General features: G+C 39.7%; 1 protein-coding gene across 16 annotated transcripts in view; it reads left to right on the forward strand.

The window, feature by feature from the left end:
* The window catches only part of EPS8 (EGFR pathway substrate 8, signaling adaptor), a 126,147-nt gene that overhangs the window by 43,861 nt on the left and 55,827 nt on the right, over window positions 1-26,459 (forward strand). The window contains exon 1 of one of the 16 annotated variants that reach the window (XM_085569947.1): window positions 7,478-10,526. The exons of 14 other annotated variants lie outside the window; for them this stretch is intronic. The gene's annotated coding sequence lies outside the window, so the exon portion shown is untranslated. Of the gene's footprint in view, window positions 1-7,477; window positions 10,527-26,459 lie in introns of those variants that run through there. One more of the 16 variants, XM_085569950.1, reaches the window with a different exon arrangement.

Genomic DNA, 26,459 nt, shown 5'->3' on the forward strand with positions numbered 1-26,459 from the left:
TCCCTGAGCACAGCTGTCCTTTCCAGCCTCTCCACAGGCCATGGGTTCCTGCAGTATCAGCAGGATGCACATCCTACCGAGAGCTGGGAAGGAAAGTGGGAGGGAGGAATCCTCTTCCATGAAAAGACACAAACTGGATCCATCAGCTTAAAACTGGATCAAACTGGTTCTAACTAGCCCAAAACTGTTGTAACATAGCCCAAATAGTTCAAACTGGTTCTGGCCAGTTCTGACTGGTTCAAACTGGTTCAATCCAGGTCAGATCAGTTCTGACTGATTCCAACCTATTCCAACCACTTCAATCCAGAACAGTTCTGACTACTTCCAACTGGTCCAGACTGGTTCAAAGTGGTTCCAGCTGTTTCTGACTGGTTCAAACCATTTCTGGCCAGTTTCAACCTGTTCCACTGCTTCAAACCTGTTTCAACTGGTTCATCCTAGCTCTGACCAGTTCAAATTGGTTCTGACTGCTTCTGGGTGACTTGCCCCATTTCAACTGGTTCAAACCACTTCAAAATGGGTTAGATTGGTTCCAACCCATTCAAACTAGTTCAAACTGGTTCCAACCAGTTCAGGCAGGTTTTAAGTTGTTCCAACTGGCTCCAGCTGGTTTCAACCAGTTCATGGGGGTTCAAACCATATCCAATGAGTTCAAACTGCTTTGTTCCATTATTCTGTATGTTCTATTCCATACCTGTAGTGAATTGTTGGCTGCCTAAGCCATCACAGTCAGGACGAGAGGAACAACCTCAGCCCTCCCTTCAGAACATTTGTAGCTGCCATGTTATTCACAGTCATGGCTGTGCTGTAATTATTCCAATATTAACATATTTCCATTCCATTTACCAACCAAGGTCTAATAAAACAAAAATCAGAAAATTAAAGTATTGCAGAAGATCCCATTCTAATTTTTTACATTTTTGATGTGGATACTTTTCATAAATAGAGCAAATGCTTCTAATTATGTTTTCTCAAGCAGTTCTGAAGAAGTTAATTTCCTATTGGATCCTAAATTCCTAAAAATTACCTACTTAACAGTCTGAGATCCTGAATAAAATTTATTAGAACCTATATTTTACATATGTAGGTATTATTTGATTTATTCAAACCACATTAATTCTCATTAAGAAAACTTATGTTTCTACCTTAATCTTTACCTTTTTTTTTTTTCTCCTCCAACTGGAAATGGTTGGATTAAAGTGCTTATCAATACTTTATTGAAGAATATGAATGCCTGAGTCCAAGGTAACTTATGACACCTTGCTCATCCTGTTTCTTGATGTATTCTGGTAACACAAATTCTTTCCAGAACACTTTGAACTCTGATCTCTTGAATGGCAGAGACAAGGTTATGGCTGGTTCACCTATCTGTAACCATGCTATCCTTGGTTCAGTCATTTTCATAAAAAGTTGCAAGTTTTGGCTTGATTTTTAAAGTTCTTTTACTGAACTTTGAGGATTGTCTCATGCAGTATATTCTTTTGTGTTTGCAGTGGAGAAGACATGGGGGTAATTTAACAAAGCTGCCCACCATTACTTTTTTCCTCACATAACTAAATTGCCTGGGAGGAGAACAAAAAAAAGGGATGTCACAGGATGGGAGAGAATCATGCTTGAGTTTCGAGGAAGAGGTTGGGTTCAGTAACTGTTTGGGCATTCCAAGGCTCTGAGAGTCCCTCTGTGCTCTGTGGTTGCTGTCACAGAGCAGCGACTCATGGATGGACATACCTGTATGGACACCTTTATTCCCAGCAGGAACTGTCAGCTTGTTTAATCAGAAAAAGGAAAGGAGGGCTGTAGGGAGCTGAGACAGAGGGAAGCTCCTGAGTACTCACTCCCCTGTTCCATGTAGAGAAGGTGGCAAAGAGGAACTTCCCACCATCTGGAATCAGCCCAGTGGAAATTAGCAGAGACACACTGAGCTGAGCTGCAGTATTACTCCACTGCTTTGGCATTAGCACTTTTAATTCTTTTAATTGCTTTTTTTTTTTTTTAATAATTTTTTTTTCCCCGGCACAAGGTCCTGCCCTTTGACTTCTCAGTTCTTTTGACAGAAGCATCCTTTGGGTGTCAGTGTCCTGTTCCTTGTGTTTGACCTTCAGAGTTAGTTGTCTAATTGTGGAGTGGGCTGACCCACGTAGCCTGTGTTTGACCAAATTGCTAAGAAATAACTGTGAATACTATTGATGCTAAATATGGACCACTTGACATCCCAGTGCTTGCAGAAGCTACTGCAGGTGTTTTCCCCTCCCATGTTCAGGCAGCCCCAGGAAAGAGCAGTGTGATTCAGCATAAGTGGCTTTTTGCTCAAACTCCTTATACCCAAAATCTGGTTCAAACTACACTTGAAATGCCTCTTCACATTTATTACACAATCTACTCTCCGTGATCTGTGTTGTTTTCTAATATTGATGTGATATTTCAAAGAATAATGCTGTAGAATGATTTCTTCAGGAGACCTCACTTTGGCATTTGGACAATTATTAAAGTTTGAATTCTGAAGTTTGGGGGTTGATAAAAGAGGTGAAGTTGATAGCAGTGGGAAATGTTTTAAAAATACAAATCTTGCTTTTTTTAAGGTTGCAATAAGTTGTAGTAGGATTTAACTTGAAGTTTTCTTTACAAATTTCTAAGTTGGCCTGAATGTCCCCCCAGTTTTTGGAGAGAAAACTGTTCTTAGTCACTTTACCCTGATATAGTTACTTTTGATTTATTTTGCACAGTTAATATCTATACTTTAATACTTTATTTTACATAATTTGTGCTAAATAGTGTTAATACTTTCTCATCTGCAAAAATGTGAAACTGCAAACAACCCTACTTGATGCATGTGAGAGGATTTTTAGAACTTTTCTATGTATTTTTAAAACACCCTGATTTTGGGCTGTGCATACTGAGCCACATTAAAGGATTTCCTGGTGCAGCTTCCCTGGGTCTGAGTGCCTTTTAATATGATTTCACTTACAGTGGTGCACAGGCTCCAGCAGCCTGGTGAGCAGTGATGACTACTTCAGATGCAGCACTGATGGCTGTCCTACTTTTGGATTTATTCTATTCCTCAATTGCCTTCTCCACAACACCCAGCCTCCCTCTCCTCCTGTCCTGAAAAAGACACTGTCAACTCTTCTGTATTAAAAAAAAAAATAAATATATATATATTGTATATATTTCTTTAGTCTGAAGAAATAATACTACTTAGAGTTCATCAGACTTTTTGCAGCAGTGTTTGTAATTGTTTTGCTTTAGAAAGAGAACTTTCATTCATTTTCATTTGTGTATTTATTTATTGTGTACTGCTAAAACTCTTGCTGAGCTTCCAAAGACAAGTTCTGACCATGAGCTAAGTGGATGCTTTCAAGTAGCTGAATAATAATTGAGGACCTCAACATGTAGGAAAACTGACTCTTTTTTCTTTTTCTTTTTTTTTTCTTTTTTTTTTTTTCCCTCTTCTTTCTGAAGGTTAATTTTTTTCCTTCTTGTTACCACACTTTGTATGCTGGGCTTTACACTGATATTTGGCACATCCAGTCTGAATTCCTTCCAATACATAATTAAAGAGAGCAAAACAGAAAAGGCTAGATTTAAAAATTTCATCTCTTTGAGTTTTATTTTCCTTTTTCAGTCCCAAGGGATGCAAAGCCATGAAATGAGTCTTTGCCTCTTCCCCAGGAGCCAGCACTCCCAGCTGGAGCCAGGCTGGACTCTTTCCTTCAGTGTTCATAAACTCTCTTCTGTTGTCCTTCAGTTTTTCAGTTTTACTCATAATTTAAGGAGAGTGATGGGAGTGGAAACCATGGGAATGAAAATGCAGCAATACAGTCATGAAAAGACTGAGGAAATCTTACTTATAGCAACCTCTGTAGGAGTAGAATTGGACAGACAGTCTATGAGTAAAATTGTAACCTCTTTTTACTTTTTTTTTTTTTTTTAATATAACAGTGTAGTCGTTTTCCAGTCACCCCTTCTCCTCTCAGGAAAAGTCAGGTATGAAAATTTAAATTGTAAGGAAAGAGGCGTGCAGAAACAAAACTGAAAGCAGTTTCTGAAAGCAGTTTCCTTTCTCCTACCATCCCTTCTTCCTCCTTGTTTGTTTGTTTTTTTTCCCTTTGCTTGTAAAAAGAAACATGAGGTCTGTCTTTGCTTCAGGACAGATCTTTCAGCACTGTATCAAAGTGCAGGGGGCTGTTAATCACTTACACATTTTCAGCTGGAAATAGAAAATCAGCCTGGTTATTCACTTCTGTGATCAGCCAAGGAGATATCTCTGAGAACTGCAAGGCACTATTTTGTTCCTGTTTTTATCTGAATCAAGAGGGAGGGAAAAGAAGTGTAAGTTGGTGACAGTTTTTTAAACTTTTTAAACAGAAATACAAAATGAGAACATTGCAGCATATCAGTGTGTGAGATAAATGAAGTTGCTTATCCAGAGCCAAAGCTCCTTGAAAATCTGTTTGCAGTGGTGTGGGTGAGGGGGCAATCACTACTCCAAAACAGCACCCAGATTAACTAGAGGATCGTGTAGAGTAACAAAGGACAGTGCTTCTGAAGTGTTCGTTAAAACACAGAACTCTGTGATTTCAGAAAGCAAAAATCAGAAGAGGATTGGAAATGAAGGTGACAGAATGACTTTGAAAGTCCAGAGAGGTGGCATCAGAGGGATAATTACTGCATGTGTAATGCCTTGCTTCATCATGTCCATGGCAAGTGGGGAAAAAGGTGATGACAGAGGGAGCTGCTTAGGGGAGTGGTACAGAAGATGCTGGCCAAGAGCTAGAAGGGAGTGTGGAAACAGAAGTGCTGATGTCCTTAATGTTTTTACAAGCCGGATCAGCTTTGTGCTAGGTTTATCCAGCAATTTGATTTCTTGATCTGTGTTTTCTGTGTAAGCTCTTTGTAACAAAGGGTTTGGCACCAATGCCCTCTGGCAAGCACCTGCCAGTAAGAATCCATCTGCTCCTGCAGCGGTGGTGTTTGTTTGCAGAGTTGGAGACAGGTCCCTTTCCAAGGGGATTCTCTGTTACATTTCCCAAAACAATGTGTGCAGCCACAGGCTAGAAGCTGAGAGCTTCACCAGCACAAGCAGCGATGCCCAGGCATTTCTGCTTTTAGGAGTGGACCAAAAAAGCCTCATTGTGCTGCTGTGTGGAGGGACAGGCTGATGTGAGAGGTTTCTGATTTCCCTATTAGGTCATGTGTGTGTGATCCAGAAGAAGGCCATGCACAAGCACAAGAGCTAATTGTGGTTTTTTGAGCAGGTGAAAGAAATGCCCGCACTTAACAGGTTTCTCTCCTCAAGCCCAAACAAGGAAACAGTTCATAAATTTGAGGGAGCATCTGCTGATAAACTCTGAAAGTTTGCTCCTGTCTTCCCCCTGGGTTATAAGAACTGGCACAAAAGTATAAACTTTGATGATTCCTTGTGAAACAAGAGCAAGCTGTGCTGCTCTTGGACTATCAGGGACACAAAGGGGCCTGAGACCAGTCTGATACTTGCCTGCTGACTGAGAGCACATGCTAGCAAAGTCTTATGTGAGAGGAAGTAAAGCATGGAGAGAAAATGGTCTGTCTCCTGTGGTGAAAGATGTGCTGTACTTCCTGACTGAGGAGGTGTAAAAGAAGCCAGATGTGAAATGTTTCAGAAGGGTAGGATGTGGCACCCAGACTAACAAAGCTGCAGTTGGTGTGAGGTCTCAGAGGAGCAGGGATAGCCCCAAGCCTGCCTTGGGAGGGTTAGCTAGAAATGCTTTTCTCACCTTTGATATCGTAGAATAAAGATACATTTCACTTGCATGGCAGTTTCTCACCAAAAAGCGCATTTATTTTTAAACCAAGCACCACCATATGAAATGCATGGAAATAAGTTGCTATAATTGTTTCTGGTGTGTAAATGTTTAGAACATATGTAAGCAAATATTCACAAATAACCAGAGTCTCTCCCTTGCATCCCAGGCCTGTGATAGGATCAAGATGCTTCGCAAGCCTCTCAGTGCCTTCCCTGGGGCACAGCCTCCCCTTGCACATCTCTGAGCAGCCCAAACAGCTCTGGGGGTTATTGGGGTAAAGAAGAAATGTGAGCCAGTGGGAGAAGGCCTCCCTCTGCTCCCCAGAGCTGCCTTGGCTTGCAGGCGAGGACTGGCAGGGCTCAGTCCTGGCCCAGAGACAGCTCCTGCAAGCCTCTGGCCCCGACAACACTGCTGATGTTCACCTGATAACAACTCAGCCTTTCATGCCAGGCTAACTTGAGCAGGATTTAGTTCTTGCAGAAGCTTGGTATAACTAAAAGGCTTGGCAGCTTGAGTTATAAATTGCCAGGAATTCAAGATAAGTTGATCTAGTTTATTTTATTGCGTGCCAAAAACTCTATTTAAAGTGTCTGACCTCAAGATGCAACAAAAAAGAAAGTTCCTCTGATCTTCTCTGGCACCATTTTCAGACTCTTTCAATGCAAAGAAAATATTTTGTTCGTCTACCATCTGCTTAAATCTGAAATATGCAAGGAACGAAAAGCTCTGATTATCAGTAAAAACATGACATTTCAGTGGATTTGTTTCTGTTCCCTGACCTAAGTTTTTTTGTGTCATGAAATGAAATGTCTCTGGCATATCAGTAGCAGGTACAGAGTTACTGGCACAAATGGAGTGGTTTTAGTAATGCTTTTTCAGAATAGACATTGCTTACTAATTCAGTCTCTGTTAATTAAGATGAGCAGCGTATTAAAGCCTTAACTACTTTCTTGAGGCAGAACTTCTTAGCTAGAAGAGAAAATTCTGCTTTGCTTTTCATAAGAATTTTCAGGCTTGCTATAATGATTTTTATGTGGGCTTTGTGGAAAAAAAAAGCCCATGTGACATGAAATAGCATCTTACATGATGCTTACTGAGGTGCTAGCAGATGGAGATACAATGTATGCTGTACTTGATTTAAGAGGAGTAGTTCATTTTCAAGAGCTTCAAGTCAGATAATAGTAAAAAATTGTGGTGGTGTATTTTTCTATGAGTCCTGGGCAGCTCTAAGAGCAGGTCTTTTTCTATCTGTTTCTTCTTTCAGAAGCATCCTTATCTCTATGACTTTGAAGTTCTAAACAACAGACTCTATTACTGTTTATTTGAAGTATTGTGAAAATACACTTGAAAATATTTTAGACCCTCACTTTCAAGCATATCTTTCCTAATAGTTCCTATAAGGTTTGCAAGCTTGAATGCTGAGAAATTGTTTTTGTACTATCACTTATCAACCACTCCTGTAAATTAAAATTTAGTCATATTACGGTAGTATGATAAATTCAAATAGTTTTTTCTGGCTTATGTTCTTCCTTGAAATGATGAGCTGGTGTTCATACACAAATTTTGTTTATTTTATGTACTATACCCACAGCCTACACACGTGACCTTGAAGTGACCTTGAACATTGGCAGTGAAAATTGCTTGATTAATCTTTTACACCAACTCTCTGATTTTTTTTTTCTTTTTTTTTTTTTTTTTTTTTTTGTTTGTTTGATTTCATTCTACAAAGAGGAAACTGCTGCTCTTGAATCTGGAAAGTGCTTGTATAAAAGTAGCTTTACAAGGCAGGAATCTGCCTGGCTCTTCATGAAGCATTTCCCAATCTCTCAGACCCATCTCCCTTCCTGAGCGTTTTCGCATCGTAAAGTTCGTGCAGAGTGAAGCACGCTCTGATATTGTCTCTGTATCCCATTACCTGCTCCTGAGTGAGGCAGCAAGAAGTGTCCAGATATGTAACTGAAAATTAATGAGGAACTTAGCTTTTTATGGAAGACACTAGCATTCAGTTTGCTACACAGCAATAGCACTGATATCCTGTCTCAAACAAGCATGAAAGCAGCAGAGCCTTGTTTATCTCACCAGTCAGCAGCAATCACTCCTGACTGCACACCAGCAGCAGATTTGCTGAGTGCAAAGGTACCATTTTTATGTTGCTGTTTATCAGACCAGAACTACTGACTTTACTTTCAAAGCATTTACTTTATTTATTTTGGAGATTGGTGCTCTTCCAGGAGAAAAGTAGAAACCTATTTGAGGAGAACCAGCATCTGGGAAAAGTGCTTCAAGCCTGCTTTTAGAAGTTACTTCCTTTATTTCCTCCATTATTTCAATACTTATCAGACAGCTTCAAATAAACTTTCTGTTTAAGTCACCTTTATGCCACCCTAGAGCTGTTGATAAAGTACCTGTGCTAAAATATCCATCAGCCTGCTTAGAAGTGAAGCAAGCATAGCACAAGACCAGCAGAGAGTTTTCAGACACTTCATTTATTCCTAGCTTTGCTATTTTTTGTGCATGTTAATTTTCTTGGCTTTATTTTTATCATTTAGCAAGAGCCCAGAGGTACAAGAAGGCTGTTATGGTACTGTTGGCAAGCAGATGAGAAGATGCAACTCAGCTGTAAACAGGCAGTGAGTGATGATGGAAAGAGGAAATGGGGGGAATTAATTACACTAAAGTAATATTTTCTCTGGATGCTGTAAGAGGTCTGGGATTTGAGGTTGATTGTTGGAAAGAGTAATTGCTACCAATTTCTAAATATGTGTTTTAACACAAGGATACCTGTGGAGGCATAGAGAGGTAGAGAAACAAGTTCAGGAGTAGTGAGGGGAGCTGAGGTGGGCATGGATTGATGCAGAGGTTTTCCTGGGAGGCTGCTAGAGCCACTCTGAGTACTGGGATTACAGTGCCTGGGACAACTATTTCTTTATTTAATGTATATTCAATGTTTTCTGGCCCAGCTTCTCATTTTGAGACACCCCAAGTCTGGATGGCACATGTGGCATACAGTAAATTTTGCTTAAAATTAATTTGAAATTGTTTCTGTTAATGGTAAAGCAGTCAATGTAAAGGTAAGGATGTTTGTCAAAAAAAAGAAAAAAGTGCTGAGACCTGACTGCAGAAGTTTGTAAGTCACTTCTTACAAGGTATGGAGAAGCTGTCTGAACTCACTTCCATACTATTGACAACTTTTGCTTCTTGGAGGACAGGAGACAAATAGAGACTGGGGAAGAACAAAAATACAAATCAAGAAAATGCTGATCTGCAAGAGTGATCTGCAAAAGCTTGAAGTGTTTATATCAGTGTTTAATATACAGGACAAAGTGAGGAGGTATGTGAAGTTAGAAGCAATCTCCCCATCCCATTCCTTCCCCCTTTCCTTTTATTATTTGCTTGGTTGGTTTGTTTTTTTATTTCACTAACTTGATGGTTTTGAGGTTGTTCATGCTGTTGCTTCCTTAACTTGCAGGAAGGGATTGTTGGGGGGCCAGGGAATTTCAAAAAGTTGTTCTTGGAACTATTGCAACTTCTTTTAAGTTGCAAGACTTATATGTTTTTAATTAAATTGTCTTTGTCTTCAAAATGTGAATTTAGTACTTAAAATCAAACAGCATTTTTAAAGACTCTTTTCTCATCTACTCTGACCTCCTCCCACCACCAAGGTCATTCAGCTGTACTGCAGAGAGGAAGCGTGGAAGGAAAAATGTTTTCAGTTTGCCAGGAACCACTACAACCTCAAGGGATTTTGAGCAATGGGTCATTTTAAGAACTGTGATTTGTTAAAGTACCTGGAATTTGTTCAGAACATTCTTGCTGGTGCTGTTGCTGGTAGAGAGGCAGTTATTTGATTTTCCAGTATGGTCAAAGTGTGAACAGCAAAATATGTTCCTCTCTTTTAGACACACTTTGTAAGACAGACTGCTTTCAGCACTATTCAGAGTGACCATTTTCAATCTTGTTAACTTAAGAGAGCTTGTTCCTGCACATGGGAGCCATGACAAACTATGCTGTAGGATGGTCAGACCATTAAATAATCTACAGCCTGTTGCACTTGGCACAGCTCCTTGCTGTAGCCTGGATGTGTGTGTCAAATCCGAAGAGACAAAATCAGACTCGTTGGGGCACACGGAGATGCTACTGCTCCTATTTAGATCTGTATGCATGTATATATGAATTATGCTAATGCCAAGCAATTATGGCAGCTCACAGCTTGACAGATTGTCTGTGCTGGATAGAATATGTTCATTCCCTGCTCTAGAGAACGGAGTTTGTTGTAACTCAATCTCATCTTCTCCCTGTGGCCCCATAGTGAGGCCGCGGAGAAGGGGAATGTATAAACAGCTGCAGTAAGGCTGCTCCCAGTACAGATGTGTCTTCCTGCAGTGAGTTCTCTGGGTCACCAGGTGTCCTGGTTTTGGCTGAGATGGAGCTCATTCTCCTCCTAGTAGCCAGTACAGAGCTGTGTTTTGGAGCTGGGTTGAGAATAATGTTGATAACACGCTGATGTTTTGGCTGTTGCTAAGCAGTGCTAGCCCTGAGTCAAGGACTTTGCAGTGTCTCATGCTCTGCCAGTGAGGAGAGGCACCAGAAGCTGGGAGGGAGCGTGGCCAGGGCAGCAGACCCGAGCTTGCCAAAGGGATATTCCAGACCATAGGACGTCATGGCCAGTATATAAACTGGGGGGAGCTGGCTGGGAGGTGCCCATGGCTGCTTGGGGACAGGCTGAGCATCCGTCAGCAGTGGGTGAGCAATTGCTTTGTGCAACGCTTTGTCTTTCTTGAGCTTTATTTCTTTGTCTCAACTTTTCATTACAAATCTATCATTATTGTTATTTGTTATTGCTAGTACTACTATTATACTTTGTTTCAGTTATTAAGCTGTTCTTATCTCCATCTATGTGTTTTCCCTTTTTTCTGGTTGTCCTCCTCATCCCACCAGGGGCAGAGAGGGAGCTGCTCTGTTGTGATCTGGAACTAAACCACAACACCAGGGACCATGCAAGCCATACTAAATGGATTTCAGGAACCTCTCCATGGGTTAGCCAGTTGAGCTGTTCTTTTTTCCTCCAGGGAAAAGCTCTGCTTCCTTCCACCCATCTAGCTGTCCCCTTGCTCCTCTGGGTTCTGGCAGCTTTCTGTCCTTGACATGCTGCCCCTTTTTAGTCTGGTTGTCTCAAAACCATTTTTCTTAAAATGCTGCTGAGCTGCATTTGAGTTGCAGGCTGGCAGCATGCTCCTGCCAACACCTTTACTTGTGTTCTTCATCCAGTTCAGATGTAACAGGACATGAGCATGGGATCAAAATGGGAGAATTTATTGTGCTTGTGGTCAGGAGCTGTTTGTGCTGTGTTTCTGGTGCCTGGAGAAGTAATTGTGATTATTGTACATTATTATAGATTCTATCTGGGTCTAGTTTCCAAGTTGTTTTGATCAGATGACCTCCAGAGTTCACTCCCAACCTAAATTGTTCTGCAATTTATACTGCTATTTAAACATAGTACAGATAAGGAGCAGATGGTGCAGTAAAAGAGCTGGTGAGCGTAGCTCAGAATTCGGAAACAAAAGGTGATTCACGGGCTAAAAAAATAGAGTTAAGTCCAGTGTGTATCTCTTTTTTGCAAGTCCACATATACATAGGCTGATATTCAAATATTGGCTGGTCTTGACAATCCACTATATAATTGATAGATCACAGAAATAAAAGTCTGGCATATATTTTTTTATGAATGTTGTTTAAAATTCTTAGTTTTAACTCTCCTTAAAAAACAGCAAGTGGCAGGGGAATCAGCTTATAAAAGAAGGATAAACTTGTAGATTTTTCCACCTCTGATAGGTTGTTAACACACTTTTATTCATTTATACCCTTTTGAAAACAGCTCAGTAACAGCAGGGTGATCCCAGCTGTTCACCAAAATAAAACTTCCTATAACGATTGTTTTTATTAGAGATGCATTTGAATATACTAATTTTGAAGATGCCTTCCTGAATCATTGAAATTTTATTCCTCATATAACTAAGAAATTGTGTTGCTACTGCAAGCCTTCACACAAGTACAAACACCATTGCTCAGCTATAATGATATGTGCCCTCCCAAAGTGCTTATTCTACATTTGGTGATTTGTGTTCCAATGTACTTTAACTTCTAGTGCATAGTGTAGACTTTTTTTCCTTGAAGTAGAAGAATCATATGCTTTTGGAACAATAATTGGTCTTAAATGGCACCAATATCTGCTTGAAAGTCAGATCAGCACAGGAATTAGTGCTTGTTTTATATCTTGTCATTTCAATCTTAGTTACCTGAAGCTGCCTCTATTTTCAGAAAGCAGGGACTGAAAATTTTGCTCTTTTTGGCTTTTTTTGATTAATAAGGTACAATTATTAATAAAAAAAAATCACAAAAAAAATCACTCCCAAATCACCTGGGCTATTTTTTTTTTTTTTCCCCAGGATTCCCTTTGCAAGTTTTTCCAGCCACCATCAGCCTTGGGAGTTGGTGAGAGTGCTGGCCCCAAGCTGTGCCTCCTACATGCAGTGAGAGTTACTTTTAGGGCTATGATGGTTGCTGCAATAAAGATGCAAGTGTGGAGGTACCTAGGATGAAATCTAGCCCAAGCTCTGGAGTATAACCATCATTATTTGGTTCCTGTGGCACAGAGGTCCTTCTGCACTACTGGGTGCACTGACCACCTGTGGCCAAGACTTCTCCCAGTTCTGGGGATTTTTTTGTTGGTCCAAAAGCTGCTGCCAGCCCACGTTGCTGTGCCTGCTCCCAGGTGTACTGCTTCTGAAACCCTTGTATTTTCTTGGCTCATGGGGTGTGTGCTCTTCCTGTTCTTCCCTGATTCTTGAGCAGATATATTTACCCCCTACCATGTTTTTCACTCAAAATCTCTCCCATGGGGTTATTTAAGGGTGGGTGTCTCCTCTTACCTTACAGCTCTTCTTGAGTGCTGGTGATTGCACTACAAAAATAGAAACCAGTGATTTATGTTCATTCCTGGTAATAAATGACCTAGGGACTGGGTGTCTTAAGACCTAAACTGTAAATAATTAAGCTTTACCTCTGTGGAACCCTCACTCAACCCAGGCTGGCTTTAGCTGTACTTTTATAACAGTTACCTTTTAATTTCTTTCCCAGGCACTGTGGTCATGTAGCATGGTCAAAAAGCCCCAAAAACTAAATGCTTATGCACACCTTGTTTTTATGTGCATGAGATGATAAATGCTGTGCAGTCAAAAACCCAAAAGCTGATGTTACTGCAGAGCAGCCATGTGTTAATTCCAACTTAGCCTAGCAATTCCAAACAGGAGCAGGCTCTCAAGCTCATTGATTCCCTGGTGTTTTTTGTTTGTTTGTTTGTTTGTTTTCAAGTTTATCAAGCTTTATGGGCTTTGGGTGTCTGACTTTTGCTCTTGACCAACCTGATACTGGCGATTCAAGAATTTTTTTTACTTCATATCTAAATAAAAGGGAGCATGAAGGAAACAGGGGAAGATGGAAGATGCAATTTTTCAGTATTAACTGATGAAGTGGATGATTGTAAATTTCTAAAAATATTAAATATCCTTTCAATTTTTTTTTTTTTTTTAATTTGGGCAATTCAAAAAGTGACAATTGCCTCTCATGGCTTAGGCTTTTTAGCCAGAAAAGGCTAATTTATATTCTGGGCATTCTGAATATTGTTCAGACTGTTCTGTGAGCAGCAATGCTCAAATTAAATTGTGATAGTTAGTCCTGCGAGCATATTGTGGTGAAATAAATTATTGAATGAGGTGTTTGGAAGTGAGTGTTAAAGATTACAAAAATATCCAGCTGAGTGCACTACTGCACAACCAAATATTACTTTTTCTTCTGAGAATCATCTAGGTGCATGGGAGAACCTTGATTTTCAGGGCGTAGGATTTTCCAAAATCAGTATTTAAAAGAAGCTGGACAACTAGCTGCTCTGTAGTTCCTTCAACACCTCCCCCTGAAAATCTCTGCAACAAAGGGGAAAAAATGGAAAACTCTGGATTTTATTTGGAGAGAGACTGATCTGCATGTCATGATGCTCTTTTAGAGGTTTTTTTCCTTTCTAATCCATGCTGTGAGTTTATCTCATGCTTGACTTGTACTAATTATCTGTGCTCAGTAACTTTTTCAGTGTCCAGGAAGTCCCGTACTGAATACATTGTTGTGACTTTATCCCTTCCACCTTTCTTCCACATAATTCTTCTGACAGGGTTCTGTCTCCTGCAAATCCCATGGACTTATTTTCTTCTTTTTCTTTTGTAATTTGATTTTAAATGTAGGCCTGTTGATCCAAATACTTCTTCTATTAGCAATCACTATTAAAGTGTCTGTTTTCTATGTGGAACAAGATGGGGATTAAAATTCATCAGGGATTTAAAAAAAAGCACAAATGAAAAATAAAATGGAAGCAAGGTTTTCTTCCTGTCCTTATTCCTGTGTTTGTGAGAGGGCAACACAGCTGACTTGAAGTCTGTGGGATGTGGACAGTAGGCAAAATATATTGTGGAGATACATTTCCCTCTGGATAATTCAAAAATATACAAAATAATCATTATGCTGCACACAATTTCCTTTGTTACTCTTGTGGCTTGAAACACATCCCAGATTCCTCAGGTCTTGTGCAATCTTTTCTTCTTCTTCCATAAATCTGGAGCTGTGGATGCTTCCTCCCTCCTCTGCTGTACTTTACTCCTGAGGAGGAGGGGATGCCCAAATGCCATTTCTGAGTAACAAACCGTCTTGTGCTCAGGCCAACAGTGTGAGTCAGGAGTGAGAGCTCTTCCACTCCTTGCCTCTGCTCAGACAGGTTTGGAAATCTCTGGAAAAGCATTTGTGGTCAGTTTAGCATTAGTTTTTATACTGCATGTGGCTAGTCTTCTGCATCTTGTGTATTATTCTCTTGGATAATATCCCCCTGGAGTGCACTAAAACACGAGAAGGAGAGCAACACTAGATAAGAGCAACCTGCTATTAGGGAAATGCAAATTACATGACATCACAGTTTACATATTTCTGTTTCAGGAGCAATCCAAGAGGGTACCATCTCCATCAATAGAGAAGTTTCACTGATTTTATGCACTCAGGATAATTTGCAGTGGTTAAAGTCTTGTTTGGTAACTACTGGAAGCACGTGCCACCTGCTGCAGTTCTTTGTGTTAAGACTTCATCACTGGGAACGAGGGTGCTGAACAATATATGCCCCAAATTTTAAAGGAGAGCCATTGCTGCCACTGGATTCATGTTACCCAAGCACTTCTTGTCACCTGTCAGAGCTGTCTGATCACTGTGCTAGGGCTGCAAAGCCTCTTCTGCTCACAATTGAAAGGAAAGGGGATGGTTTAGCATCTTTTGGGCTTCCAGACTGCACCAAGCCTGAGCAGGAGAGGGAGGTGACGCTGGTGCAGGAGTGAAGGGAGCTGGTGGTGAAGCTGGGAAAGCAGCACCTGTGCTTCTGATGTGAAACCATCCAGTGCCAGGGAGGGGAAAGCCCTGAGCACACTGAGAAGAAGCCATCTGCTAAGTAATGCTAAAATTTGGCAGGGGTGAACTGCACAGGAGACCCTAGTGTTTGCCAATTGATCTGGGCAGCAGGAAAAACGTTTGTTGGGATTTCCCTGCTTGTAGAGTAATGGATCCCCTCCCTTACAAAACTCTATGGGTTTCTAATATGCTTCAAGCAGAAGCACTCAGATAATCTGTGAACTTTTAGAAAAAGAGCTGTACATGCCCTTCTCTGGGGAAAGAGTCAATGAGGAAGATGGGGCACCAAGGCCTGATCTTTCAGAAACAATAAGGGTGTTTGAGACTATTGATCACAAATGCATTTTTTGGAACCTGAAGCTGTGTGTCTCTAAATCTTGACCCACCAATGTGATTAGAGCTGTAATCTTATTCCATATTTCATTCAGAGAAAACAGATGGGAATATCTCCCGTTACATCACCTGAGAGCCTGGCACTGACTGAGATGTTCCTGTGCTTCAAAGATCTGAGTCACAAAGCCGAATAATGCCGAAAGAAGCAAGTTTTTTGGATGTGTAATTTGCCCAAATGTCACCTTCAGCGCTCTGCACTGCAGCTGTGCTGTTTTCCCTTCAACAGAGGGCATGAAGGAGGCTTGGCCAGCCTGATTAGATATTAATTGTGCAGATGCCTTTGGGGAGAAGTACTGACCTTGTGCACAGGCAGGGAATGGTTTGGGGACTGCTCTGTTCCTACTGTGTGATGCCACATCCCACTTTGTGGCTTGGCTCCCCCCAGCCATCCTGTGTGGCTGATGAGGAAGCACAGGAACATCATCCCTGGAGTATCCCTGGACCAGGGGATGTGGTTGGCCCATGGGATTGCTCCTGCAGGAGGTGTCTCAGTGTGACCCAGAGCCAGGCCCACAAACATGGATAGTCTGGGGACTGTTTAGGCTCTTCGTGGATGAAGAAAGGACATCTGACAACCTTCCAGCTATCCTACTAAATAAAACACCTTATCTTTGTGCTGGATCTTATTTGGGCCATAACCTCAACTGCTGCAAGTTGCAGCTTGCTTCTCTTCCCTGGATTTCATACTGGTACCTACAAAGAAGTTGGGATTTCTATGTCAATATTTTTGCATCCATGGAAAGAAAGAGGTTATAGCAAATTAGAGTAGTAATTGCTTCTGCCATTTCACCTAAACCTGTCTGTGAATGAGTTTTCAGAAAGCTTTATGCAATAGCTGGGAAACAAAAAAAACAAAACAAAAAAATATCCTATCCCTAATTCTTTTGGTGCCTCTGTTGGAAAAGGCAGTATTTATATTTGTCAGTGTTAATTTCTTAGTGATAATCCAACCCAATCCAACAGGAGATGAAAGACAGTCATAGGGTGGATGACAATCTGAGTCCCCATCTTAAAGATATTGTACAATGTCACGAACAATTTTTGAGTCTACACTTGAATTTTTTTTAAATAACTTTAATTTTTTTCCAGAAAGTCTGCTGTAAATGTTCATGAAAAAAAGGAAAAGGAGGAGAAAAGAATAAGGCTGCATTAAACAATATGAGGAAAGAGTAGAGGTTATGCAAAGTTCAAGAAGCAAAGCGATATGGCTTAGAAAAACACTGAGATAATGAAAGATAATATATAGATGAAGTAACTGCAATATTGTTCCCCCTGAAACTTGCCTTGTGGGCTCCTAAGGGAAAATAGAAGTTTACATCTGCTTACTTTGGATTGTCTAGCTGGAAAAACATATGAGATGATACACGTGAGACAACATCCTTCTGGGCCCATTGCAGTGCTGATGTGAGTGGTGAGCTCTAGAAGAGAGGGGAGGTAGCAGCAAGCCAACTATTCTTGATCAAACAAGACAGAGGAAAATAGGATATTTTTATAAGCCCAGTTCAACACTGATTTGATGCATGTTATTATTTTTTTCTTTTTTCTTAAATTAAGAATCTAGTGCATTTTTTGGGTGTGTTGTGGATAGAAGCAGTGTCAGGTGAGTTTAAACTGCAACATGGATTTTGACTATTGAGAAGAACCTTAGATTTTGATTATTTAATGAGAAGAAACCCATGGCCTCATTAGCCTTTTTCAGAATAAGGCTAATGAGACCCTGTGCTTCCCCAGGCTTGGTTGATAGCCTCCCTTATTAGAGCACTGAGGAAGAGGTTAGGAAGTACTACTTTTTGGGAATTGCCTTGGCACAGTTGCTCCTGCCTTAAGGTTGTGAGATGACTTCCTTTTCAGCCCCATTTCTGATTGTTTTGGAAGCTGTTTCAAAAAACACTGAGTTTTGGGGAAGCACCTATGAACAGGCAATTGCTTTGTTCTGGATAACTTCCCAATAATTTGGTCCAAGCTCTTTTTACCCTGAGTCTGTCACAGACATGCCTTAGTTCAACAGCAAGTTTCTTGATCAGATTCCTTCATGAAAGCATAGAAATCAGAATGCTCCTTAATTCTTTATATGTTTCATGTCTAAAATATGATTATACTTTAGCCTCTTTTGTAATTTTTGAACAGCATGGAGTTCAGAGCAGTGCATTCTTAACATTTGAAACATTGTATGAAGATATCTGAAAGCTCTTTTTTCATACAAGGGCTTCTTTAAAAGCCTTGGGTTTATTCTTTAGTCTTATTTTTTTCTTTCAGTTGCGTCTCACAGTAACATAAAGGCAAATGTAATGGAAACAAGTGCTAAGTTCTGGGAATGACAAATAGAAAAAGGATAAGTAGAGAAAAAATGTTCTGCTTTTCATAGGACTTCAGAAGTCTTTGGGAGCTTGCTAGAAGTGCTGGCTCTTTTCCAATGTGCTTTTATTGGCATACATGAACAAATTACCCAGGGCACAGCTATTTTTCTTACTGTAGTGAAAACAGGGACCCTGAATAGAGGCTTTGTGTAGGACAAATATTTTTCCTTTGAAACTGGCTATGAGTTTAAAGTTTATCTAGCATGCCTTCTGGAAAAGGGAACATTTCACTTCTTAATCCCTCAGAATAGAAAATGTATTATAGTTTAGGCAACTCAGAGCTCTATAAGCAAAATTCACTCATTGGTGAAAAGCTGGTATAGTTTTATAGTTTTATAATAAGCATCATTTCTTAGTTGCCTAGAATGTGGGAGGAATTTTATCTGTTTATATTGGTTGTAGCTGTGTCCCTCAAAAATTAACTATGGATCTCTTCCCTCTAGCATGTCTTGCAGGGCTCTGACCTTTTTTAGCCACATGGGTGTAGCCAGGAGGATAAGGGTGTTATGATAAACAGTTTTTAGATAACATTCTTTGCTCTAAGGACTGTCTCCATGGGTAATTCCAGTTGGAGCTGTAGCTCACTGTGTTGTTGTGTCATTGCTCTTCAAAACCTGGCAGCATCCTGGAGCAGAAGGGTCCCCAGTGAGGATCATTTGTGCAAAATCCCCATAAATTGGTAACTCAAACCACAAAAACCTAAGCTTTCTGAGGTCTGCAGGAGGGTAACCTGAAGGAAGATTTTAGATGAGTGCTTCTTAAGTAATGTGCAAGAACACGAGAATCACATCTAGAACAATCCTTGTAGAGGTTGGAAGTGAATGGCACAGTCAAATTTCCCCAGCTTCACCTTTTTGATGCTTTCCTCACCCACCCATATTACCTCATATGGCTTTTTAGCTCCTCCCCTTTCTCCTTCCCACCCACACTTATTTCACACACATTTATTTCTAATAAAAGCATCAGTTGAAGAGCAATAAATTCATGTTCAGAAAGATTTTTGAAAGTTCTCTTTCTTCAAAACCTGTGGGAGCTTTCCAAAGTGTATAGCTCCACTGAGGTTTCCTGGGGACAAGGTATCCTGGGCTTCTGCCCCACACTATCTGACATTAATTCTAAGAAAATTTGACATTAAAATTCTCAGCAAATGTTTTCAGTTGAATGTATCAGCAAATTGCAATAAAATACCTTCTGTATCTATTCAGAATCCATTTCTAGTGAGAGTTTGTTAAATTTGGCTTGGTAATCATCAATGACAAATTCCTGGGGAAGATTTCCTTGTGAAATTCAATTTGAGGTAATTGCAGCAAAAAACATTTTGTAGTAATTTTAATTTATCTTTTCTAAAGGTTTCTAATTTTGTTATCCTTGATCACTGTATGTTTGCGGGAAACTAAATGTGATTGTAAAGGCATTAAAATTTTAAAAAGTATATGTACTTTTACTTCTGAAAGTTAGGCCTGTAAACTTGCCAAGCCTGGGCATTCACAGCAGAGGCTGCTTTTGAAAATGTGAATCTGTGAATTGAGTTGGAAAATAATAATATTTATGCATTTGATTCAGGTAATTTAAAACAAATCAAAATCTCAAAAATATGACTTGTGCTGAATATATGTTTCTGGAATGGAAATACAGCTAGAGGAAGGGCTTGGCCCAGATTAATGGATGAGAAAATTGTATCTGTACAGTGAAACATAAATGATTGCAACTAGAAAACCAGAGGCATGGAACACCAAAAGTTTAATTCCTATTTCCTTCCCACAGATTATGGGATTTGCTATTGTTCAGCCTATTTTCATCCAGGAAACAATTGCTGAGTTACATAAGTGCACTGTAAATACTGTGGCAGGGTGTGACTTCAGTCAGCTGTGACCTCAGTTCAGTGAGTTCTTTTACACTTGACTCACTTTGTGCTGAATAATTGCAGCCCTGATGTGGACAAAGACACAAGATAGTGCCTTTTGTTTACTTGCTGAATTGCAGTATATTCCTTTTTTTTTTGGATTACGTGTGTGTTAACACAAACAAAAAAATCAATGCTCAAGTTTTCTGGTGACCCCAACAAACCCCTCCAGCTGATGCTGGTGATGCCTTGTGAAGGCTGCCCTAGAACAGAGACTAGATGGAGCTAAAGAATAAAGTAGGGATTTATTAAGAGGCCTCAATGGATCCACCTTGGGCAGCACAACCCAAAATGGCCACAAAAAATGGATGCCCAGTCACAGGATCTCACACAATTTTTTGGTCCATTTGCACATTGGAGTTCATTGTCCAATTCCAGCTTTAGCCCAGGCAGTCCCATCCTGCTTGTTTTTCTCTCTCCAGCCCACGTTGTTTGTGCTCTTGAGCTGAGATTTGGATCATTTGTCCTTGGTCCCCAGCTAGAGAAGGAATTGTTTTGTCTCCCTGCTCTGTGCAGAGAGCTCACCATCCCCTCATATGAAGCTCAGAACTGCCCACTAAAGCAGCACAGAGTCTGAAAAATGTAAAAGCTGAAACCTGAGGCACCAATGGGGTGCAGATGAGTGAAAGTGCTGAGAGTTGCGTGGACCACAGTCAAGGTCACACACCCCACTGCAGTCGTATGCCTGTTTGTGACCTCAGGTGAGGGGGAGCTGTCCTTGAAGTTTATTGTTTCAGATTCATGCTTCAGAAGGAAAAGCCATCAAGGAAATGCTGTTTGACTTCACTCTTCTGTGTGAGCAAACAAGTCACACACCTCTTCTCAAGTCTCTATTTTATTCTGCTGTAGAGTAGGAAACGGTTTTGTGTTTCCTGGTTGGTGTCAAGAAGGTATTTCAAGCAAAAGGGAGAGGGAAAAAAAAAAGTAATATTCCATTGAAAAACATTTTTCCCAGTGCAAATTTTTCAGTGAAAACAAAATAATTGTGATTTTTGACTGTATCAAATTGAATATCTCAGTTGATCCAGTGGTGGTGTTATGGGTTCTTTTTTTTCATAGGTGGGAAAATGTAACAAAGTTGTTTGTAAAAGACAGTGACTTCTACTTCTAGTGTTTAAAATAGTGCAACTTATCCTCCAATTTTATTTTAAAATAATTTGGCTTTCCTTGTCTTTTCTCTCTTCTGTCTCATTTTCATTGTTGTTACCATGTGGACACTGTGCATCTAGCCCCCTTCTCATGGTGTCTCCTGCTAGTAATGAAAAATACAACAGGTTGTGATCTGGAGAGCAACTCAGGAGCAGCAGTTTCTCCCTTAGATTCAAGACAAAGCAGTTTTTGTAGGCCCCAGAGTTTGGGAAAAAAAAAATAAATATTCCTGTATCAGAGGGCAAGTTTTAAAGAAAATACTAGTCCTCTGCCAAAAGTGTCTATGAAGCAGCTTCAGTCAGACCTCTGTGATGAGGCAGGGCACAGGTTTGACTCCCAGCTATTGCCATTGTTGCTGCTAATCACTACAGCTTCACAACCACGTCTTTGAGAACTAATTTTTCTTATGTGCTTTACATGTGTATGACAAGCAAAAACCTGGTCCCTTTTAGGAGGCGTGCTGACTAGGTTTGAAATTATTTCAAATACTTTCCCGGAATCATGGGTTAATTTAATACTTTAATATACCCACAATGTTACAAATACATTGACAATATTAGGGGAATATTTTAAATTAATTCTGAGAATATGAGTACTCTGATGACTTTACTGGCATTATAATCTTGTTTAATCCCCAAAACTTTGATTGGTGATGTTTGGTTTAGATTGTGTTACCTAAAGTCATGAAGATTTGCATATAAGACTTGTGAAACCTTGTTTGCACATTATATAAGGGGAGTTTGAAGAGTTAGTCAGCATCATTAGAATAGTATGTGTTTGTTTATTAAGTTTTAAAATTAAACTTTAAGATTTGCTATTGAGTTCCACTGTGAGCTTATCCTTATGCTCAGCATTGCTGGTTTGTTGTGGTCTAATCAATAGCTTTTCAATGGTACCTATTTGTTCACCTTTATTAAACAGAGCCTTTTCTGTTTACACTGAACTACATGCAAACTGCCTTTTTAAGTTTTTTTGGGGTACCATATAGAAAATCTAAATCTTCCAGTAAGACATGGAACATGAACCCTTGCCATACTAAAGTTTGAGGCCTTCCAGATGCATGTTAGTTTGCATTCAGAGCACTTGACTGGTGAAAGAGCTGAAGATTCAATAAACAAAGCTAAATCATCAAGGAATGCCATCAGTGGGTGGTCCACAATAGTTTGGAGCCTGAGTGTTTAAGATCATCAGGAAGTCAGTGGATGTTGCTTCTACTCAACTTTATCTTGTTTAATTCAGAATTGTAATATGCTACAGACCCAGAAATTGGTTTTCTATGTAAGTAACCGATGGACTTCAATAACTTTTCCAAAAGTTGAAGAAAGCAAATTTGTGAAAACAAAAATTAAATCTTGCCACATTTCTATTAAACCAAATTAAAGAGGTATTGAAGGGTGTTCATGTCTTCTTTTCCCCTCCTCCTCCTTCAGGTTAATTTTTATAGTCTGGTTGGAGTATATCATTATATGGTTTCAGTTCAGCTTTTGTTATGAACTGTACCACGCCAGTTTTAATATTGTCCCTGTGTCATGGCACAGTTATTAATTGGCTAATAAATGTGGGCAGGTGATTAAGCCAGTTTCATTTGCGCAACTTGCAGCTGTTTTTTAATTATGTTGGAAGTTCTTTCATTTTTTGGCCAGAATGAGAGGAAAACTATCTAAAACAACACTTAAAGACACTATCTTATTAACCTTTATATATTTTAGAAGTTTTCAGAAATTTCCATTTCTAAAGTGATGGCTTTAAAGTTGGCTGTATACTGCAAACTGACTTTCAAAGTAGTGTCTGGAGTGCCCTCTTTCGAAATCTAATTATCTCATTTGAAGTGTGATGTGTCAAAGAATAAAAGGAAATAAGGGGAAAAAAATCAGGGAGTATGAAGAAGGGAGATACAGCTATGGTTTCTGTGCTGGGTCAGAAGAATTTGCCAGTCAGCAGTTTTTGTTTAATTAAAATAATTAAATTAAAAAAAAACAAAACAAAACAAAACAAGCACAAATAACAAACCCACCAAAAGCCCAAACCAAGACAAGTTTTTGGATATCTCTCTTCAAGTGGAGATACTGAGTGAGTTGTTGTAGACACATTGGAATTGGGATTTATGAGTAAAAATGGTCTCATTTGCCAGCTCTACTCTACTTGACATAGACTCAGCAAAAATACTGATTTTTATGGTACATTATAATCCCTTTTTTCTACTTTCCTCTACAAATTCCTCCATATGCCAAAAACCCCTTCCTCTTTAGACTGCTCTGTATGTGTGGAAGGCTTTTTGTTTGGATTTTTGGGTTGGTTTTTTATCCTTTCTTTTTTCTTTATATACAAGATATTCCACCTGTAGTGATGCATTCTGCAAGGACTGCATAATGATCTTGATCTTGGTAATTAATACTCACATTGCTTTAGATGAGGTGGTTTAATTCTCCAATTAAAAATAGCAGTGAGCGGTGTCTTCAGTGCTTAGCATATTTATTAACGTTTCTTTGTTGCAATGGGGATTTTAAGTCTTTGAAGCTTTTGTATCTGTAAAGCTTTTTTATTTTCTTTCAATATGGTTAATTATAAATCATGGCCCAGACCTGAGTGAAAGGGATGGAAACAGGTTGCCATCCCAGAATAAGAACATGTTTTCAAGCAGGGTCTTTATTAGTGTGGCAATAATAAGGGCAAAGTCTAAGAACATGATCTATCTGAGGTTTATTCATTCAATTCTTGCTGTTGCTCTCCATATTTCTCCCCTCTCTCAAAATAAAAGATAGCCATTCCTATTGTATTGTTAGAATATTTCTTTAACAGTGGATCACTGGGAAATGTCATAGCAGGAAAAAGGAGACTTCCAGGGCATTTTTTAATGTTGTTAGTTTTTCCAATGGAAACCTTCTCTTTTAGGAAGCAATTTCTGTTCTGAAGACAGGTCTTTATCTACTTTGGTTGATAATTGTGACCACAAATTTTCTCTAATAAATTTATCCTCTCCCTCCTGCTGAAAGGAATGCTGCTAATGAATTTAGCATATTTGTCCTTAGTGAAGGACTCAGGGAAGAGTATTTGATTTCAGAAAGTGCCTATGAAAATCAAAGCACTTTCTGAAGCTGGCAAAACCAGCATTCATCGAGCTTGTCTGCTGCACCGCACTGTGGAGAAGGATGTGAATACATTTACAAATCCCCCCTGGGCACTCTGTGTGCCTTGTCACTGTCCCCTGCCTGGACAGAGGGGTATTTCTTGTCTGTCATTGTCTTTAGTTGCTTGAAATGTTTCTACCCCTGTGACCCCTTACACAAACATGTAAATAATATTCTGCGGTGAAATTCAGCTTTCTGTAAGGAGTAAAATTCAGGCATGAGAGGGAGACACATCCAGTCCTTTCCTCCCCACCTCCAGGTTTCTTTAGCAGGAACCCCAGTTAGTTAACACTGCATCCAGCACTAAAACCTCAAACCAGGATAAAACGAAGTGTAGATTTGCATAAACTAAAATGCAGTGTAATTAGTGCTAAGGGTTGTGCTGGACAACAGCTCTGAATACAGAGAGGTCCTGAAGGAAACAGCATTTTCAAAATTATTTTATTAACATATTTCCTGGTGCTTGGACACAGGAGTGAATAGTGGAGCATATACAGCTCAGAAAGCTTCAAAACCCCGTCATAAATATTATAGAGTGGCTTGAGAGAGGCAAAGGGGACAACAGTCACAATGGTGGGGAATCCAGTTCATTCATTTTGTGTTCAAACTCTAGCACTTGTAGGGCCTGGCTTTCAATTTTCTGCATTGATTTTTTTCTGCTGTCATCTTTTCTACCAGCTTTTGGATGCTCCAACCTGCTTAACAGGAAAATGAAAACATTGCAGAGCAAAGCTGTGCTAGCTCAACCAAGGGCAGCTTTTCTCAGAGCAATTCTGGCTTCAGTGCACTGAGGCTGGAAAGTCCCCAGGGATCATTTCAGAAGCATTACTTACTTATGCATTCATGTGCATTTTGCTGTTTATCTCCAGGCAAGATGTCCAACAACCAGCAGAACTCATGTTTGCTCTTGGTTGTGCTCTGAAGCAAGTCCCAAAACAGAGAGCAGCAGCAGCAACATTTCTGGCTCCACAGGATGTATTTCTTCCAGGAGTTTCCCATTTGTAAAATCTGTCTGGAGTGGCTGGAGTGAAGATACAAATAGGAGAGTAACGGGTCAGAACAACAAGGTAGACACAAGGAAATTTAGCACCAGTAGGGAAAGTTGTGTGTGGGTGAACGGGATGAGGTTTGACAAGAAACACATGAAAAATGGCAAGTCACACAGCAAGTTAAACAGTTTTTGTACATTCTGCAAGTCAGCAGTGCTGAATGCTGTGGGATAGCAGTAAGAGGCATTTTTACTGAGTGCACAGTGAGCCAGGAGTACATGGAATTTTTTTTTAAATTGTTTTTTCCCTGTTTTGTTCTTCGTAATACTTTTGAAAGGGGAAGGGTGGAGAGAGAGAGTCCTTGTCTGACATGACTGCATTCACTAGGGAATAGTGTTATCTTGTAATGTCCACTGCTTTCTGTTTAGGCTGGGGGAAAATTTTGGGGGGTTTGGGGAGATACATAATGACAATGACATTTTCTTAATTAGTAGACAATAACTTTTCCAGCCATTATTGGCTTTTCTGGTCCTTCTTGTGCATCCTTTTCTCTTCCTCCTCCATAATTTCTAAAATATCCACGTCATTAAGTTGTTTCTCTTTTGGTTTCCATATGATATTGTGATCTTCCACTGGGTGGGACTGATTGCTTCAGAATGAGTGGAAAAGAGCACCAGGCTCTAGCATATCTAATTTTCTCTAATGATGCAGCTCTGACTTTCTGGAACAGTTGTTTTGGTTTTTGTTTTTTGGGTTTTTTGTTTGGTTTTGTTTTAGTTTGTTTTTTTTTTTTGTGTGTGTGTGTGTTTTTGTTTTTTTTTTTTTCTTTTTAAATAAACTGGAGGATTTTGTTACTTTCAAACCCCTATTAGGAAATGACATGGCAGGACATGTCAGTTGTTGATGTGTCACATAAATAGCATTGTTTTCACGTGGCTGCCATGCTACAAGATGGGGAAGGCAAAGAGTATTTTTGCATTTTGACTATTTTTTAAAAATAGTGCTCATGACTGATATAATCATGTTGTACACTGGAATGATTCTCCCCATGCTTGGGATTACCACCTTACAGGTGGTAACCCCCATACTAAAGAACAAAAGTACATCTGTCTCAGAAATGGTTTCTCTGTTATAAAGGCTGGATCCTTGTCATTTACAGAGCTGCTGACCATCAACATCCCCTCAAAAATAAAGCTGATATCAGCAGGGAAGTCCTAGGTGGATTTTTTTGTTGTTGCTGAGACAAGTTTGTAGATTGTTTACTG

The sequence above is a fragment of the Lonchura striata genome, chromosome 1A (genome assembly GCF_050655825.1).
Source record: "Lonchura striata isolate lonStrDom1 chromosome 1A, ASM5065582v1, whole genome shotgun sequence".
Taxonomy (NCBI): domain Eukaryota; kingdom Metazoa; phylum Chordata; class Aves; order Passeriformes; family Estrildidae; genus Lonchura; species Lonchura striata.